This window comes from Thermobia domestica, chromosome 9, assembly GCF_964235325.1.
Source record: "Thermobia domestica chromosome 9, izTheDome1.hap1.1, whole genome shotgun sequence".
NCBI lineage: Eukaryota > Metazoa > Arthropoda > Insecta > Zygentoma > Lepismatidae > Thermobia > Thermobia domestica.
Window position 1 is genome coordinate 166319897 of NC_137462.1, and position 20809 is coordinate 166340705.

A 20809-nucleotide genomic window follows, 5' to 3' on the forward strand; every position below is an offset into this window, starting at 1 on the left:
GACCGAGACCGGCGACACCTGGGACGAGTGGTCAACAGAGACAGGAGAGCAACTGTGCAACAAATCACGGCCCAATTCAACAGTGGCTGTACTAGAAACGTCTCCCAGTGGACAATCCATCAGATCATGTGTGTCCTCAGCCGTCGCTTTACACGTGTGCCACTGCTAACCCAGCGTCACCGGACACTCCGGCGTGCATTTGCCACCAATCACCACGGATGGATACTGCTACAGTGGCGTAACGTCATATGGTTCGACGAGTCACGTTAACTGTATCATGCCGATGGGAGGTACTGTGTGTGGCGCAGACCGCATGAAACGATGGATTCCGTATGCCAAGAGGGCGTGGTCCGGGCCGATGGAATATCAATCATGGTGTGGGATGCATTTTCCTGGCATGGAATGGGCCCCCTGGTTGTTCTGGGAGACCCATGGACTGGTCCACGGTATCAACAGCTGCTCGAAGACCATCTCCATCTGTTTGTGATGTTTCAACGCCCTGGCGAAATTGCGGTCATTCAACAGGACAATGCGGGGCCACATCGCGCCAATATCGTCCGTGACTGGTTCGACGAGCATGCAGGTGAGATCCAACGACTGAACTTGCCACCCATAAGTCCTTATAGGAACCCCCATTGAGCATATCTGGAATGCCCTTGAACCCAGGCTCCGGGCATTGGATCCTCAACTTACGAACAGGCCACAATTGGCTGCCGCTCTGCAGATTGTGTGGTTTCAACTGCCTCCGGACGTGTATCAGAGACTTCCAGACTCCGTTTCACGCCGTATCGCTGTGCTCTACAGGGCCAGAGGGGATCCGAGCAGATACTAAGTAGGTATTCCATGAGTTTTGTTCAGTCAGTGTATAATTTAGTGCCATTTCGTTCTTTCTTTTCACGTTTAAGATGAGATTATTGTTCTTAAATGTCTAGAATCGTCTGATAACTTGTCGAATTAGTGACCTAGAGTTATAAATATTCTATTTGTTTAAAATAACTATTTGATACGATCAACAGTCGTAGGAACATACATATTTGTACGAATAATTTAATTTATTTCAATTTTGTACGGAAAGATTAGTTTTGATGTTGGGAGAGTTATTGAAGTATGACCACGCATTACTAGACAGAGGTTCCGGGATCCAGATGGCATTCCGTTAAAACTCATTCAACATAGCCATAATATCTTGCATATCAGGAATCATGGTTAAACTTATTTAGATAGTCAAGGCACTCGGTTTACTTGTCGTCAGTAGGTCGCTAGACAGTTCCTTGGACAAAGTCATTTCTATTACAAGTTATTTCACATATGAGAGTAATGTCCTTGTATAGATATGTCAATGACGTAATAAAAATAATTGAAACTAATGTGTCTACGTTCATTTCTATGTTAATAGTTACATGGTAATTCATGACATCTCTCATTCGTTCTATTTCTCCGTTGAGAGTTCCTGCTCGCCGGACACGTACTTGCAATTGACCTGTACTCTAGGTGACACTTGCTGGCTATGTGCTTATCAGACTATTTGCGCCACGAGACGTAAAGCTAGCGCCCTACACCCAAAGAAAAATGTAGTGTAGATGTATGTTCCAGTTCAACACAACGTAACTGGAAACAACGCTTTCGTCACGTTCAAACCACATAACCGAGCTCCAACAATTTGCTCTCTTTGGAAATCAGAGAAGAAGCCCATTTTGTACTATCACCATCTGCTCAGTTTACTGCACACTGCCGTTCAGCTGCGATCGCCGCGAATTTTTGCGAAAAATTGATTATCTCACAAGACGTTCAACTTAGAGTGTTGAAATTCAGTATATTAATTCTTTGTTAAAAATAAACCAAACATGTCCTGTCATTTTTTTAAATTTTCTTTTATGGGGGGGGGGGGGTTAACCATTACCAACCCAGACAACTAACGTGTTTCTAACACCAGTTACTCCCATTAAATTGATATGCCTCTGTATAGACACGAGGGTTAGAGTACACTTCAGAGACAGCAGAGATGACAGTTCAGCAGTATTAGGAATTATCAAAACATTTAAGTGACTTCTAAGCATTCCATGAAAGACGTGTGTAGATTTTACATAAGTTTTCATCTATAGTGTAAAGATCTGTATACGAATCATATTTCATCAGAACGAAAAATCCTATATTAAATTTACGTACACAATGGGATTTTATATAAGGAATTCAAATCAAACCCATTAATAAAAATTTTCGCAGATATACTGTGGCTTCGAGATAACTGAAACAAATGTTACCATGCAAATCAAGCTATTTCAACTTTGAAGACTGGCATTAAGTAATATGGCTTGTATGTTCGTTGCTATTTAGAGTGAGTAACATTTCCTTTATTTAAAAAAAATAAATACATAAAAAATAAAAAGAGGTCTTATAAATAATACAAGTTTACTGTAGGTCATGGGCGGAGTTATGGGAGACATTGTCCCCCAACTTTTTGACAAAAAATAAAAACACCGCTTATAAGAAGGCCACCTACCAAGATATCCGAGACCGAAGTGTCTTCCCTCCCAGCACACAATTCCTAGCTCCGCCTATGCTGTAGGTACACAATAAAATAAAGAACAGACATTTACTTGAAAATGTAATATGTTTGTGTTCGATTTACATGAGAAAAATTGTCCAGATGGATATTGACTACTGATTAACCGAAATCATTGCCAGAGATAAAATCTAGCAGCATAAGATAAGTCTATTTTTATAATATAAGGTAAGGTTAGAGTTATGACTAACAAATTACATTTTCCCGAAAACTGTGCGAAGTGGGCATTGTGCTACAGATATTTACGACTTATTAAAAAATCTCATGCAAAGTTCCAAGCACTAATTCGCAAAAATGGTTAATTAAAGGCCTGTTTCCCAACTTGAATGTCGTGATATCAATTTGCCTTGGGATAGTAGTCTACGTCCCCGTTTCCTGAAAGAAGGGTAAATTGGAATGGATTAATGAAATGCAGGGTGAGTAAACAATAACTAGGTATTAAAAAATGCTGTAAATTCTGTAATATTAATTCTTAATAGAAAAATTTGTATATGTTTTTCGTCACATAAGAAAGCAAAAGAATATGTTAAATCTCAACATAGGCACCTCTAGTTTTTATTGAGGCACAGCGATTCTTCAAGAGCAAACAATTTTGTATTGCATTCTTTCAGTTCTTCTCGTATTAGACATAAAGTCTGGTTGAACGATTTTTGCTTAATCACAGGTGTATAAAATTTGTGCTCCTATTTTGCAGTGCAGTAGTTATTTTTAAATATATTCTTTACAATTTCATTCGCTACTCAGCAATTGGTAATGCAGTTTCCCGTTGTCTGCAGTAAAATACGAATATTATTGTCGCCTTTTAAAAAAGATAGAAAGAATAAGCGTGCGGAACCCGGGCATCTCGTTGAAGTTGTTGAGTTTCTGAACAACTCTGGACTCTTACACATAGATGTATTTGTTACTGTTCATCATTCCTTCAATAGGGTAACCCTGAAATAGAGTGTACCAGGCAGGACAACTGTTCCTGTCAGAGATTCCGTTTGACTCCACCTGGTTTGAGGAGCACATCATGTACTACCTGCTGAAATGGCTATTTAGAAGGCAATACGTAAGTCCTATTGAACCCCTCTGGGATATTTTGGAGAAAAGTGTGCAACACATCGTTCACTAATAGCGTCCTTAGCTGATTTGAAGACGGCTGTCAGGGTATACCTTCGGACCACTTCCGTAAACTTGTTGAATCTATGCATTCTTGTGTGACAGCCGTTATCAAGGCCAAAAGAGTAGCACCTATATACTATTCAGATATCCCTAATTGAGTGGTATTTCAATGTATTAATACTGCAAGATGAGTTTTAATATTTTTCTCTCCAGCAGTAATATAATGTATATGTCAAATATTAAAATTTTAAAGTTTAAGGGGGCTGGGCTAGTCACTTTTGTTTTTACCGCTGGGCTAGCATTTTTGTTTTTGCTGCTATATATGAGAAGACGAAACTAAACTGCCACAAAGCCACGAAGGACCTAAACTCTTTAAAATTATTGAATCATGTGGTCGAGATTGACTGGCGTCATTTAACTGGTATTTAAATGCGTTAAATTATAAATGCTTTTCCGCCCCATTTTACTAACAAGGTTACGTCCTACTGTTTACGTACGAAAACATTTTCTACAAGTCTTATTACCTCCAAAAATAGTTGTACATGTTTCGAAAAACATCATCGTACCTGCTAAATATATTCCAATGAAACTTGATAAATATATAGCCTAGTCTAGCCTATACAAACATGTAGGTTTTTATTTTTTTTTAATACCTGAAACTGGGACTCAATAGTGACGCCCGAATTTATAAATCGTAATACATGTATGTTAATATAATTCGAAAACCTGATTCACTCATAAAGACAATGACTTACTTATACAAACAGGAGTTTTCTACTTTTTAAAATTATTTTTCAAAATGTCTCAGTACAGGTAGTTAATATTGTAAGGATATTGCCTCTACCCACATGAACATTACAATATATACATATATCAAAATAATAGAAATACTGGAGTTAAAAACACGTCAGATTTATAGATTGGCAAAGGTCAAGGCGCAACTGCACCATCAGGCTGTTGGTGGTGATGTGTTAGGGTAAACTCTACTACGTGAGGACCAGTAGAAGACACTGTGCGTTGAACTGAGCAGACGGTGATAGTTTAAAATAGACGGCCTCTCTGAATTGCAAAGAGGGAGGATTTGCACTCGATTGAGTGGTGCGAGCGTGACGAAAATGGAAAATGTGTTTCGTCCATCGCGAGGGTCAATGTCCAAGGAGATTATTGCCTACAAAACTCCCGTCAAATCGGCGAATATGAACAGCGATAGGAAGAAAACCTTTAGTGACAAGTTTAGCCGAGCATTAAACCGGATTGTCCCTAAGAACCGTCGTATGGCTACGGTGCAAGTGACAGAGGAACTAAAGCAGAATTTCTTACAGCCTGCGTCGACAATTATATTTCGCCACGAATTGCATGGCATGAACATGCAGGGTCTTGGTGGCACGGGTGAAAGCTGCTGATAAGGGACCATATCGTTTTAGCACGACATCATTGCACAGTGGTCCAGAAACCCCAAAAATCAGACAAGTCACAAGGACTGTATGTGTAGTTTGAAATCGTTAGAAGTACCGAAAGAAGATGATAGGAAGTGTCTGAAAGAATATTATGACCGTATGGATAGAAGTGACGTATAATATGTATGTAAGAAAAATACAGTATAACCTCAATCTAAGTCCTCTTCACTGACATCTGTGACATGGACCATGAATGGCTGTAAAGCGTCCAGCAGGCGTAGTAGCTTTCGTTTTTGTCTGGGTATCATTTTATGCCGCACGGTCGAAATGATAGGATCAGAGGTAACGAGAAGGTGTTGCATTACATCTCGCATGGTAAGCTCCCTTGAGCTCTTTCTGATGTGATGTTCCCAAAATTGCTTCAGATGCTTGTTGCGAGCAGCTTCCTGCGCTTCTTCTGACATCTGTCCAATAGGCAGATAGGCGTAGGAGATGATGGCCGCACTATGAACAAACACCTTCTGCACAGACGCAGGCATGAAGTATCAGGGGTATTGCCGTATAAAGAGCTCCGCTGTCTCTAATGCGTGTGTTTCAAATTTCTCCGTGTTGATAGTGTAACCGCTTGACATGGCTTGTAAGATGCACGCACATCTTTTGATGAGATCTACATACAGGCCGGTTACGTTTGCAACCTGATCAGGATGGTCAAAGAATCTTCTCGCCATGTTTCCGTCATTTGTTGTCCCCGAACCTCCGGGCTGAGGCTGATCCACGATGAGGTCGAGTGCTTCCTTTACTTGGCGTTGAACTTGTTTCTTCCTTTATTCTACCATAGATTTATTCTCTTCTCTGCTGACCTGCCAGGATTGTATATCAAGACGATATGATACATGCAGAAGTCACTCCATAAATCGAATCCAAGCGTGGAGCGTGGAGACTCCAAATTTGAAGGTATCAGGATTTTCCTCTGTCTTCCTCTTCCACGAGAATAACGTTTTCGTCCAGCCATATTGCATATTTCTGCAAGAAACGGCGCGTCATGCGATACGCCTTGTCCTATCGTCGAAATACATGAGTAACAAATACAGTAATGCCGTGCTGAATAGTTTGTCTTTCTCCGTCTTTGTCTTCACTTCTTCCAAAATGTGGTTTATAAGTTGGCTCCTTTGCTCTTCCACTCATGGACTGCAGCAACAGAAATGTCTTCTTTTGCGTCGAAACTCCATTTTGTACTTGAAATGACAATAACGATGTTCGTAATGATACGTTTTGTTACAATTACATGTGTTTTCAAACATTCCACTAATGCAGCTTTCACTATTTTTCGCTTTATAGTACACCCGTTCATATATAACCTTACTTTTCTACGAAAGGGGCAAAAACTGGCAAGTTCTTTCTTTCTTCCCACTCAAGGGAATATTACTCTAGATTCGGAACAAGAAATTAGCGTGTAACGAGGTGTAACAAATTTTGCAAATCAAATCACAGTTTTCAGTTTATTTTTAATTTCTAACGGACGCAGTGATACAATTACCTACCATCTATCACATGGTACACACATATATCCAACAAACATCTTTTTTATTCAAAAGATGAATGTCTATACAAATATTAGAAATAAAAATATGTCCATATTCAGTTCGTATACGTATACAAATTCCAAAACAATACCGCCCTTTTCTCAATGTAAAATCCAACAAATCACTAGCATACATTGATACAATTTAAATGGTTCTGGATGTCTACTGGGAGGCTGCAAGATGTCCATGCCAGGCATTTTGTACTCCCCAGATATTTGAGTTCTCAAAACTATATCGCACACATTTCATCTCTGTGTTTGAAAAAATCACTTTTGGCCACGTTTGTTGGGTTCCTGGACCACTGTGCACTGGTGCCTTGAACATGCATCATGGACCGCTGGTGACTAGAAAGATGATATGGTTGGGTGGATCAACATTTCTTATTTCAAACAACAGGCCTTATTTACCTGTGGTGGACGCCCAAAGAAGGGTATGATCCCTAGTGTCTCCACCTAAGCGTGAAATATGACGGCTACTTCTGTGGGCCGCGAATCCTGGTTTTCGGTGGATCCTCTACTGATCCTTACTGACATCACAGCATGTAATGTCATCATTTTAGAGACACGAATTCGGCGCAGATCTCCATCGCCATCCTTTCTCACGTAACTGAGTGGTGCACTGCGCGTGAAAAGGCATAAAAAAATAATAATTAGATATTGTATTAATTATGTTAGATTACAATAAAACATCTTACGTTACAAGTAGGTCGCAATTGTCAATTGTCTTGAGTAGTAGCAAACGCAACGGGGTTCGTGGTTTTAACTCATTTCTTGGGGAAGATATTATGGAAAACTAAGCATTTCCTATATCTATCTATCTATCTATATATATATATATATGAAAGCATAAGAGTATGATCTTAATCCCTTGGCGAAATTCTGCATACGTCACTGGTCTTGAAGTATGTGCTTAGAAAAGGAGACTATGATAAGGAGAGATTTATAGATTTTACAGATATGACTCAAATTAGGATGACACTATGGCCCAGTGTTACAGAGCGCACCTCTGATGTGAGGTGGTGGACACCATGTGTATGGATTTTCTCTGTTTCCCATTTCTTCCTACATTCTATACCCATTCATTCCTTGCTAATTCACTTTCATTAATTGGGGACACGGTGACTCAGTGGTAGAGTGCTTACCTCTGATGCGTGGGATCTCTAGTTTGATCCAAGCCAAGTATGTATGTGATGGACAACATCGTGTCCGTGGGTTTTGTTTGGCACTTCGTTTCCTCCCACATTCGCATTCCAATCATCATTCACTTCTTTAATCATCGGTCTCCTTTAGCCTAAAGGTCTTAATCGTGGGACGTTAAATTTAAAATTTCATATCAAGGTTTTTAAAATTAATAGGGCTGGTTCTCTTTGTAATTAATAGTTAATGAGTTAAATTTAGTTACAGGATGAATACAAATAAATCAGATCTACTAATTCTCACTATATTGGACAATAGCCATGGTGATGACGCTCACATACTAGTCCTCTACCAATATATTTGTCTTGCTGTCTTAATGGTGATGATTACGTGCGCCAGCTTTGCTTTTAGGCCATTTCCTGTTTTTTTTTTTTTTTTTTTTTTTTTTTTTTTTTTTTTTTTTTGAAATGAACTGGAATTTTAATGACCTAGTTTTACTGATTTCTTCCTCCAGTAGAGTAAAATGTCCCTTGCTATTTCAAAATGGTGGATTATATATAAATTTAATATTTCTTAAATTAAATTTGGTTATAGAATATTAATACTATACATACCAAAGTTTAATTTTCACGAAGTACATACATTTAAATAAACAAGAAGAAATCAGTAAAGTCAAACCATTAAAATTTGAGTTTATTTAAAGAAAATAGAAAAATAATGTCCTACCTAAATCATTGGGCTGAAAGGAAAGATAGCACAAGAATTCAATACCGTTAGAAGCTTGAAAGGGCAATAACCTTACCACTTGTCGAGAAACACTAGGACCCGATTGTCTCACTGAAAGAAGACTCTAGCATTTGATAATCTTGCGATGAATAAACAAAAATGGCACTCTTCGCCACTGATATGTATTTACAAATTGTATGTGAAACTGTTCGAAGTATCTGTGTGTTTGTTAAAAGTATGTGTGTCATCATTTATCATCATAGGTATTCTGCCTTTATTGGCAGGTCACTTGCCGCAGCTGAGAAGCTTCCATGCTCCACGGTCCTCCGCTAACCTTTTCGTCTTCGCGTATGATCTTTCTGTTTTAATATCATCCATTAATTGTAGTCTCTTTCGCCCCCTCCCTCTCTTTCCCGCCACCATACCCTCTAGGACGTCCCTCATAATACAATCTCTTCTTAGGCAATGTCCCAACCAGTTTCTCTTCCTCTTCCTAATAATATCTAAAAGTGTTCTTTTCTCACCCACCATTTCTAACACTCTCGCATTCGTTTTCCGCTCGACCCAACTAATTCTTTCCATTCTTCTCCACATCCACATTTCGAAGGCTTCCAGTCGATTTTCGTCACCTTTACGTAATGTCCACGTTTCCGTCCCATACAGTACAACACTCCACACGAAGCATTTTATGAGTCTTTTTCTCAACTCTTTGTTCAAGGTCCCACAAAACAGACTTTTTTTTCTTTTAGACTTCTTTCGCCATTCCTATCCTTGCTTTTATTTCACGTTCGCATTTCATGTCATTACTAAGAACACTACCCAGGTATCGAAAACTATTCACTTGTTCTATTTTCTCCCCTCCTACTTTTATATTTGACACAGACCCCTTCGTTCCAATCACCATGGCTTTTGTCTTTCTAACATTTATTTTCATTCCATATTCTTCAAAGCCCTTTCTCATTTTTTCTAACATTTTATTGATTTTCTTTTCAGATTCTGCAACAAGCGCCATATCGTCTGCAAATCTTATACATCTAATCATTCTACCTTCTACCGAAATGCCATCATCATCATGTAGGCTCTTTTTCACTATTTCTTCTAGATAGACATTAAATAGTGTTGGCGAGAGGCAGCATCCTTGTCGAACTCCCCTTCCAATTGCACTCTCTTCCGTCAGTTCTTCCCCTATCCTAACACTTACTTGTTGGTTCATGTATAAGTTTCTTATGAGTCTTCTATCTTTCCATTCCAACCCTATCTTTGTTACAACTCCCAACAACAATTCCCAATTCACGCGGTCAAAAGCCTTTTCTAGATCAATAAATACAACATACACCTCTTTCCCTTTTTCTATAAATCTTTCACCGATCACCCTTAATAATCCAATAGCATCTCTTGTGCCCTTGCCTCTTCTGAACCCGAACTGCTCTTCCTCAACATCTTTCTTTATTCTTTCATATAACCTTCTGTTCAGTATTCGGAGCAGAATTTTAGCTGCATGAGATATGAGACTAATAGTTCTATAATCCTCACATCTCTTTGGGTTCGATTTCTTAGTCATCGGTATCATGATCGTTTTCAGGAAGTCTCTTGGCCATTCTCCTGTTTCATATATTTCATTGCATAGTCGCCACAATTCTTTCTTTCCCTTGTCTCCTATATTTTTAATGAATTCAATTGGTATGTTATCTATTCCTGTTGCCTTTCCATTCCTAATCTCGGATATAGCCTTTTCAAACTCATCCCGAAGAATACTAAATCCTTTATCATCCTCGCCTAGTTCATTTTCCACTTCAACATTTAGGCTACACGGTCTATCCCTACTCTCATATAAGTCTTCAACGTATTCTTTCCACCTTCCTATGACCTCATTTCTCTCGCTGACTACCTTTCCATTCTTATTTTCTACTGCCATCATAATACTTCCTTGTTTCCTCCGAAATTCCATAGATTTCACCTCATGTCATCATTAAAACACACAAAAATAGGCACAATCTGCTCGTTAACAGCGTATTTTTTTTTTTTACACAAACACACACACTATATAAATAAATAAAGGATATTTTCAGGTAGAATAAAAAAAACTGCCAATTATTGGCAAAGAACGACATACTTTTTAGCATCATAAAGTTTTTTTTTTTTTTTTTTTTTTAGATTACGCTGGTAATTTATCCAAGCATCTCGTTTTCTTCAGGCCCCCGCCAAGTGAACTTTGTGGTGGACAAACACCCTGTGCGTGGGTTTTCTCGAGGTTCTCCCGTTTCCTCCCACTTTCTTTATTCCACCATTTCACTCATCTCTCATTATCACCGTCTCCTTTAGCCTAACCGGCAAAAACGTGGGACGTTAAACTTAAAGATTTCATTTTTTTTCGTTTTGTTCAGGTCAATGTCATCTATCGATTGATATATATGTATCAACTTTGGAAATTATTTTCTTTTACAGGAATTAAAGTTTAAGAGTTAACAGTAATTTTCGGCTATATCTCGTACACCATACAGCCATATTGCTAGTGTTATAATGAGCTAGAGGAGGGAGTTTAACCTAAGCAGGTGACTTGTTTTTCGTACATTATTTTTTAGGTTTACATGTTGTAAAAATACCTTGCTAAGGTAGTAGGTAGAGCAATTAGCACTCGGGATGTTTGAACTTCCTCCCACTACCTTTTATTGCAAAATTATGTTAGATACAAATATAATACAACTCATTATAATTGGGCCCAAAGACTAACATAATTCGCTTTATATAGATTCATGTCAGATAGATGGATAGTCCCTAAACCCAAGCACTCAAAGGAAAGATACATTACAGCTCCAGGCAAACGAAGAGAGCGGTTATGATCCTGCAGGGCTTCAGGAAAGCTAAGTGGTTGTGATTGGTGTCTTCCAGTATTTTAAGCAAGCAAAGAAAGTGGTTAAGAACCCATAGACCTCTAGTTAAGCTAAGTGGTTGTGATTGGGATCTTAAGTGTTCCAGAGAGCAGAGAGTGGTTAAAGTCTCATAGAGCTCTAGCCAAGCTAAGTGGGCAAGGAACCTCCGAACTACAGTTAAGCTAAGAGGCTTGGGTTAACTTAATCTCTTAGAGCACTAGGCAAGCTAAGAGAGGTTAATTGCCAAGTCGAAACTGATACGTGGTGCGAGCGGTCCCGGTGGGAACACTCGATCGAAAAGTTATAAAAACATTTTCACGCCAGCCATTCTGAGTGAAGTTTTCCTCATTGACACCAGACAGATGCCGAGATGGTACCTAACATACATGTCCTAGGCCGCTCTCTTACTTTCCCAGTCCCTTCCATTTCTGCACCTAATGTGATCATCAAGGGACATCATCCCTTATACGTGACAGGCTAATGTGGCCATAGATCCAGAAAGCCCAGGTGGGTGGTGGCGGCGTTAGTGTACCTGCTTGTCGTCTGTTTATAGTAGTAGTTGTAAAGAAGCACGTGGTATTGTTTACAAATATGTAACACGTGTAGGATATAACACCCAGGCCAGTTGGAAAAGAGCCAGAGACTGTTTTCGTAGAATTGCACTGGTGAGGAGCAGTCAGCTCTGGAAAGCACTAATAGATATTATTTCACTAAAACTGAACATTAGCACTGTCGAACACTAACGCTGTTATGGTACGTGGTGGAGAGTTGTAAGAGAAAAGCATTAAAGAGTGACTCTTTTGCCCAAGGTACAGGATCTGTGACAAATACTTCATTTCTTTCAAAGGAAAGGCTGAGATTTGGCGTGTAAGTGTACTAACTCACTGCTGGTAACCTTGAAAGTAATTGGTGATGGTATCTGCACATCAGTGGTAACATGTTATGAAAAGTATCTAATGAAATTGGCTTGGAAATGTCAATTTTTGGGAGAGTATTCACTAGAAGTCGGAGATGTAGTCGATGATATAGCACATATAGGAAAATTAAAAATAAAACCATTGTGGATATTGTTAGTCATCTATTAATACTGGAAGGAACGAAATTTGGTTAATGATATGGGCGCTAATGGGCTTGGTTTTCTGCTTTTAATGATAAGTTGATTTTAGTAAGTTTTAATGGTAAGTACACTCATATTTGTTCTCTTTTCAACATATCCTTAAGGAAAAATGCATTTATTTTCTTCCTTTTTATTCCCTTTTTTGAATGAGTTAAGAACTGTTCTTGCTAATGATTGAAGTAAGATATGTTGCTATCTGTTTATAGAATAAGATTGTATGTTGTTAAAGCTGAATTTGTTATCTGTAGAGAGCGTGTTCGTTTACGTTTTCTGTTCCGTATGTTTGATTTATTGTTGTGATCGTGTGCCTTGTAAAAAGGTTTCGGACGGTCGGCTGAAATATCCTGAATTTATTCTTCGAAAGAGTCAGAAATGCTAATTTAATTTCTTAATAACTGTTGCTGGGCCCTAGTAACGGTTGGTCCAGCATTGAGCCTGTTCCTTCTTCCGGGATACGTAGTAAAAATTTTGTCATTTGGATTGTAGTCAATTTATGCGTTTTCTATTAAAATATTTTTTCTGATGTTCATGAATTTTTAAGATTTGAAACCGATTGATAAGTCGTGGCAAATCTGAAATGCGGAGCTTTAGGATGTTTATGTATTGACTCAAACCATTGATTTGCCAATGACTTCAGGGTGCAAAGAAGGTATATTAGTTCTAACTGTGGATGTCTGCGTGTACGATATAGTAAGTTTTTCTTGAGGCAAAATACGTCGCTGAAATTAGTGTAGATGTCTAAATAGGCTCTTTACCTTTGAATACGGAAATGATGCCCGAGAAGGATTCATCTATTCTTTGTTCTTGCGCCAAATTGCTTAGTGGTGTATTGTATTCTACGTGAAGTGTGTCTTCTAAGGCGTTTGAGCGGAATAACGTTTGCATCTGCTGTATCGTGAAAATTCTCTCTCTCTTTTTCTGTTTAATCTCTTTCTGTTCAAGGCAACTGAAAATATCTACCGGATGATTTTGACTTTTCCTATGACAAATATCAAAGTGATAATTGGGCAAAACTATAACGTGAATTTTTCTACCCTGTCGGTTGAGTGTTTGTGAAGCATTTTGCGTCGATAAATAGTTTAATTCTCTGTTTAGTAGAAAATATCGAAATTCGAAGACCGTCAAGTTCTCGTTGCAAAGTTGACGCTGGCATCCCTGACTTAGTTACTCTACAGCTACATCAAACGATTTTTTGTTTCGTCTCTGGATTATAATATGCCAAAATACAACCGATTTGAACACTCGAAGCGTCATTCTAAGCCCTAATTCCTGAAGTTTTGTCAAAATGTACAGCGATGGTGCGTTGAGGATGTCCTGTTTTAGTGTTTTCGAAGAGTTAGTCATGATTTAAAGACAATTTTAGCGTTCTTAACAAAAAGTAGTTGAAATTGTTCAATTTTCTCCTGAAAAATTCTTAACGTGAGCACGCAAATATAAGCATAGACCAGTGAAACTTTTCAAGGTACATTTTGTAGTTGGCATCTTAAAATTTCTAATTTTGTTAGCTATCTTCGGTAAAATTTTAATGTTTCTTCGATAATTTAAATTCGTTGTATAATAAATTCAGTTCGTTGTATATTAAATGCGCTTTTCAAGGGCTCGCCCTAAAGTCGTGTTTCGTAAGTTTATGAAAGTGAAGTTCTCAATCCGAAAGCTGTTCTTTCCAATTTTTGAAAATGAAATGAAATTTTTTGAGTTTTACGTCCCACGGTTATGCCGGTTAGGCTAAAGGAGACGGTGATGAGTAATGAATGAAATGATGGAATGAAGAAAGTGGGAGGAAACGGGAGAACCCCGAGAAAACCCACGCACACGGTGTTTGTCCATCACAAAGTTCACTTGGCGGGAGCAGGGTTTGAACCCGAGACCCCTAGCACCAAAGGTAAACGCTCTACCACTGAGCCACCGCGGCCCCTTTCCAATTTTTGAGTCAATTACTAGATCGTCTGCAAACGATGTTATGTGTTCTGGCAGGCCTTCTAAAAGCATCCGAGTTGTTATTGAGAGAGTTTGTGCTGACGTGAATCATGACAGCGTAGAAATCGGTACAATTTTCTTCAGTAGTTCACTTCAAAGTTTATATCAAACTTTTAGAATAAAGCAAGATTTGGAAATATGATTGCTTAATGTCGATAGACAAAATAAGATATTTCTCTTTTAAGGTGTTTAAAATGTCTTCACTGGATTGGAGTGCTAAAGTATTTCTAAAATGAATAGCATGTATGCAGATTTAAGACCAAGAGACAGTCTGATGTATTTGGCTTCTTAACTACCTGTAGAGAGAAAAATGAACTATCACTTCGTCTCCTGAAAGATATTCATATCCAACAGTTGTTGAATCTGTTTATCTATCTGTGTACTAGGGATGGCCAGATCCGGATTCGAAATTTCGAATGTTGGATCCAAATCCGAAATTCCGTGTCAGAAAATTCGGGTGTTCCGAATCAGCAGTTTTCGAAATCATTGACAGGGTGATTTTCAATCCTATTCTTAAAACAAGATTTTAAGACACTTGTGGCATGTGATCGTGTGACGGCCTTGCGTCCTCTTCATTCTGTCGATATTTGGTTTTCGTGCCTTAATATGTCACAGTCACTCCAAATTTGATTGACTAACACTGTCGACTTTGGTGAGAGCAACCTCACTGTCAGATTCGATTCTAGTGGAAACACTCGATCGAGAAGGTAGTAAATCTTTTATAAAGCGGTCGTCTTGATTGCAGTTTGTCTTTTATTTCGTGTCACTAGTCAAATGCTGGGATGAAACCTTAGTCGCAAGCCCAGGCTTCTTCATTAGGCTCAGGCTGCTTCCTTTCCTTATCATTTCTGTGTTATTGTGGTCACTGAATGACGCCATTTCCTAGTCATGATGGGCTAGGCTGTAGCTAATAGAATAGTCCATAAAATATAGATCAAATCAAGTTAAGGAGCAACTTCCATTTCTTGCTCTTGATGAGCTTTCTTTCTTTAAAAACACGTTTCTCTGTGACCGCACCACCCCAGTTAGTATTAAGAATTATAGTAAAGTTCTAAATGTCAATGTATTAATGTTGCTGTATGTGTATACAAAATACCATATGCAGTCTCTAGTAGTAACACGTATCTTTATAATTAGTAATTCACTACTATTAAGTGTGAATAGGTTGTATAAGGAGCTTTATCATTCACGCAAACACAGGCGGATCCAGGGGGAGGGAGAAGGGTCGTTCGCCTCTACCACAGCGGCACCATTACAGTGTACTTTAGTAGCAATTTCAGATCATCTAAGTAATTTTTCACTACTAGCATCCCCAACCGCCCCTCCAGTCTGTCCTGGATCCGCTCCTCCGGAAATATACAACTCATTCAAGAGTACATTTTGTTGGCTTATTAAAAATTTTTATTTTAAAGGGTTGTCATTTCTCGTGATTATTTATGCAATTTTGTCCACAGGTATACATGCAATTTCCAGTCATTACGCAAATACATTTATATACTTACTAACCTGCGGCTAGTTGGGGGCTTCGCCACCAAACCCCTGTTACTGTTCGGCCTACGGCCTCGCACCACAAGTCCCTAATCATACTCAATTTAAAAAATGTTTGGAGGATTCACCCTCAGATCTCATTTGATCGGCCTATGGCCTCGCATCTCGTAAACCTACAACCAGTGGTGTTATTCTAATTCTTTAACAACCGGTTCTCTGTATACATCTATATTTTAGATATGAGGGGTAGTCCCGCAGCCGTTGGCAACACTGGATCATGCAACCAGTTGGGACCGTTCCACCACAATGAATGACACACTAATTCACTAGGATTCACGCTCCTGGAGGCACAATCAGCAGGGTTTAGCAAGCCGTCTACAAAACCCCATTCCGCTGCACGAGCTGTTTCTTGTATTTCCGTGACACAATTCGCCACAAATGTTTCAATTTGTCAGGGGAAGAAGTAATCCATGCCAACACAACCTGTGAATCGGTAAATGCCTTTACCTCTTGCACCTCAAACACAAGGGCATTTGAGATTGCGTTGAGCAACTTCGCCAACAACAATGCAGCGCACAACTCCAATCGAGGGAGAGAAACAGTTTTAATTGGAGCCACCTTTGTTTCTGCAGCAATTAGCTGCACACTGACCGTTCCATTTGAAAGCTCGGCCCGCAAATAAGCCACTGCAGCATAAGCCCGCTCGCTGGCATCCGAAAAGCCAAGTATTTGACATTTTTTAGTGTTGAGAGGCATGACGCACCGTTCATTCAACTTTTGCCTCCTCTAATAGGGACAGTTCTTTGCAATATTCCTTCCACTCTATGCATATTGAGCTAGGGAGGCTTTCATCCCATCCCAAGTTTTCCTTCTACGACTGTAGAAGCACCTTCGCCTTGATGGTTACCGGTGAAAGGAAACCAAGTGGATCCAAGATTTTGGCGATCTCAGATAATATTATGCGCTTGATCCACACGTCACGCTGCAAGGGGGAGAAATATTGGATCCAAAGTCATCACTGACTGATGACCACTGCACTCCGGGGGTCTTGATGGTGTTGTCATCGTTGAACTTGAAAGGCACAGACACTTTGCGCATATGAAATGGTATGGCTTCTAGCACTTCTGGTTCACTCGATGCCCATTTTTGCAACTCGAAGCCTCCTCTTCTCAATAGGTCGATTAGTTGTTGTTGAAGTTCGATGGCTTCTGACACCGAAGCCGCCCCTGAAACGAGATCATCCATGAAAAAGTCCCCCTTGACCACTGGAGCAGCCATGGGAAAGTGCTCACCCTCATCTTCTGCCAGCTGTTATAAACATCGTGTCGCCAGGAAAGACGCACTTGCAGTACCATAGGTTACAGTCCGTAAACGAAAGTCCTGAATGGGCAAATCAGGCGATTGACGCCACACAATTCTCATGTAATCTCTGTCCACATTATTTACTAACACAGCACGATACATTTTCGCTATATCAACACAGAGGGGAATCTTGTGGCATCGAAATCGCACTAATTAGTGGGAATATGTCATCGAGTTTGGGCCCGATCATAAGCATACCGTTTAATGATATACCAGATGACGTTTTGGCACTAGCGTCAAACACATCTCTTAATTTTGTCGTTGAACTACTTGGCTTCATCACTGCATGGTGGGCAAGTAGCAACTCTTCTCTGAGGGAACGTTTCTTTCATTTGTTGGCACAATTTCCATGTGACCTAGCTCAAGACATTCCCGCATAAAATCCCGATATTGTTCTTGGAGGGCGGGTGACTTTGCAAGCTTGCGTTCGCTGTGCAAAAGTCTCCTAGCAACAATGTCTCTAGATGCATTAAGTCTTTGTACTATCTTTGAAGGGTAGACTAACCGTGAATCTTCCATGTTCGTCCCGGTAGTGTGTATCTTTGAAATGTTGCTCACACTTTTTCTCCTCTTCTGTGAGATATTTCTGGGGCGGAAGCTCTTCTATTTCCCAAAACCTCTGCAGACTGTTTCAACCTCACAAGAGACATGGTGTGATGTAACGGTAACACTACGTCCAATGGAAGCGATGCTCCCTGCGACGATCCAACCGAGGGCAGTTTCTATCGCTACGGGCGACCCAATGGGTCTCACTCGTTTTCCACTACACAATAATACTGCCGTCCTAAGCAAAAAGATAACTTCACATTTTGCGGAAATCGAGATATTGATATGGAAATGTTCGTCGTACAATTCTGCATCTATCTAAAGTGGCATTGATGTGAATTGACCAATAGGTAGGCGGTAATGACGTCATGAGTGTTTACCTTATGTCCAAAACTGTAAGTAAAACTAAGCGAAAAGACCTTAACTGTCAATTCATAAGCAAAAATACCTTAAGTACATATTTTGCTTGGACTTAAGGCTTTTTAGCTTCTTATGAACAGCATGAATAAATAGCAGGTATTATGCATCGAATGAAACAGCAGGTAGGGAAGATGTATTTCGAGTAAATGGGTTTTAATCTTTTCTGCAATAATGTTTCTGTGTTATTGCGTTTGCGGCATTTGTGTGTGTGTGTGCGTGTCTGTCTGTCTGTGTCTTGGGTAATAAATACTTCTTTCCAAGTTGCAGTCTCTGTTAGCTCCTTGTTGTAGGTACTGTTAAAAAAAAAGAATTATTGTTGCTAGTTAATTTTGATTTCCAGTTTTGTGATTAGTGTTAGACAGAGCGAAGTAGTTGAACGATTTGCTTTCTGTTCTGTACTCTTACCAAGCTAACCATGAATAGGTTTGGGGATTCCAGAGCGAGAAAATGCGTTTGAAGTTTGACAAAATTCTACCGTTAGTTGAGGAATGTTTACATGTTTCGTGCTGTACTCAGTTATACGCTACAGTGTTACCATCATGTAGAGGTGCTGTCAGTGGTCAGCGGAAGGTGTGCTAGTGGGATACGTCGGCAAATAAGCGTATAACCTCGAAACTCTTGCGTATTGCTCTAGTATTGCACGCGGCACGATGAATGATTTAGACATCGATCGAATTTTATTCGCGAGTAAGCCAACAGATTATTCGCCGCCGAATAACTCTTCGGACTCGGAAACAAACAATGATGACGAGGAGTCGCTTGCAACAGCTATGTAGAATAAGCCTTGTACAAGTGCAGTAGTGACGACTTTTTGAGAAACTGCTATGCAGCTCGCAGAACTAGTGACGAGCAGTTGCGCGACTGTACGAACACACCCTTGTCAGCAATAGTACGATCTCAGATGTTATAAAATCTTTCAGTTCAGCTTCTCAAAATTATGCCCTTTTTAGGCTAAGGGAGACGGATGATGAAGGTGGAATAATCAGTGAAGTGAGAGAGTGGGAGAAAACGGATGTACTCCGAGAAAACCCACCGATATCATGATGTTCACCACACACTTACTTGACAATAGATCGAACCAGCGACACCACGCACCAGAGGTAAGCGCTCTACCACTAAGCCATCGTGCCCCCTGAACTCATAAGGCATTACGCCACAGCATACGTGGAGGGGGGTGATAAAGATACTGAGAAATACTGACAACACACGTTGAGCATGGTCAGAGATATGCATCGAGGAAAATTTCGTAGCTTTCGGGAGGGGAGATATAGAATTTCTTCCCCGGGCCTTTCCTTGAAATCATTGATGATCCACTCAATTCCGAAAATATAAATAAAATAGGGAATCTAATATCACAATGTCACCTTAAGTATTGCTAACTTCTTTCGAAGTCTGTGTCCTCCACAGGGGATTGGACCACCGATCACATGTAAATAATTCTGCTATAAAACGAGAATTTGCTTGTTTAAACAAACCTATACCAAGTTTTTAAAATGTATTGTATGAAACGAGAGATCTATTGCGTATTTCAACATACAATATTGTTCGATTTATTTATTTATTTATTTTGTGTGTGTGAGTGATATGTCTTCAAAAGTGCATAATCATCGTTCATTTTTATTATCATTAGGTTCTTTCTGTTTTCATATAATACTGCACTCAGTCGGATACTTTACTCTTATAGTAAAAATGATGAGTGTGTTCCATTTCTAAAACGAGAGAAATCAATGTGACATGAATAGCATACCCAAGTGGTAATCTGATGTAAGACTTTAATGCATTACACAAACCTGGCATTTAGCATCGCCCTGTTTTAGAACCGAAGAAAGCGTTGACAACAATTGAAAAAGAGATTTTCTGTATATAACGAAACAGCTTCAACATCTTCAACACAATTATAAAAAAGATATTTTCTGTATATAACGAAACAGCTTCAACATCTTCAACACAATTATAAGGTAGAAAGAAAGAAAGAAAGAAGAAGAAAAAAATCTTTTCAAAAATTAATTTTTGTTTCCGAAAAGTCAGGTATTACTGAAATAATATCTGGCATTTGATATTTTGATATAATCCTAGGCTAACGAGAACTTATCCTTGCTGATTACTATTCAATACATATACATCTTCTACTGACAAACATTTCGTTCGGAATACTGTTCCGAATGGGCACTTCCAGTTGTAAGCCTTCGTGTGACCGATGTCATTGGTAAGAAAAAATTAGTCCCACTAATTTTTCGTTAATTGTTCGTCGACTGCTGAAGCTTAGCCGGACTTGAAACACACACAATAATAATAAGAAATAAAGTAAAATAAAAAATAAATATGTTCTGTGGAATTTCCTGGAAGTAAGACTACCTCACAGCTGACAATCATATGTGGTGTTGTTGAACATTTTTCCTTTTAGGTAATGGCACCTGGAAATCAGAAAGCATTTTCGTATGTCAGTGATCTTAGCGCCCGTTTAATCAACCTTTACTCATGTATGTCACCAAAGTTCACTAGTTTGTAAAATTCTAAAGC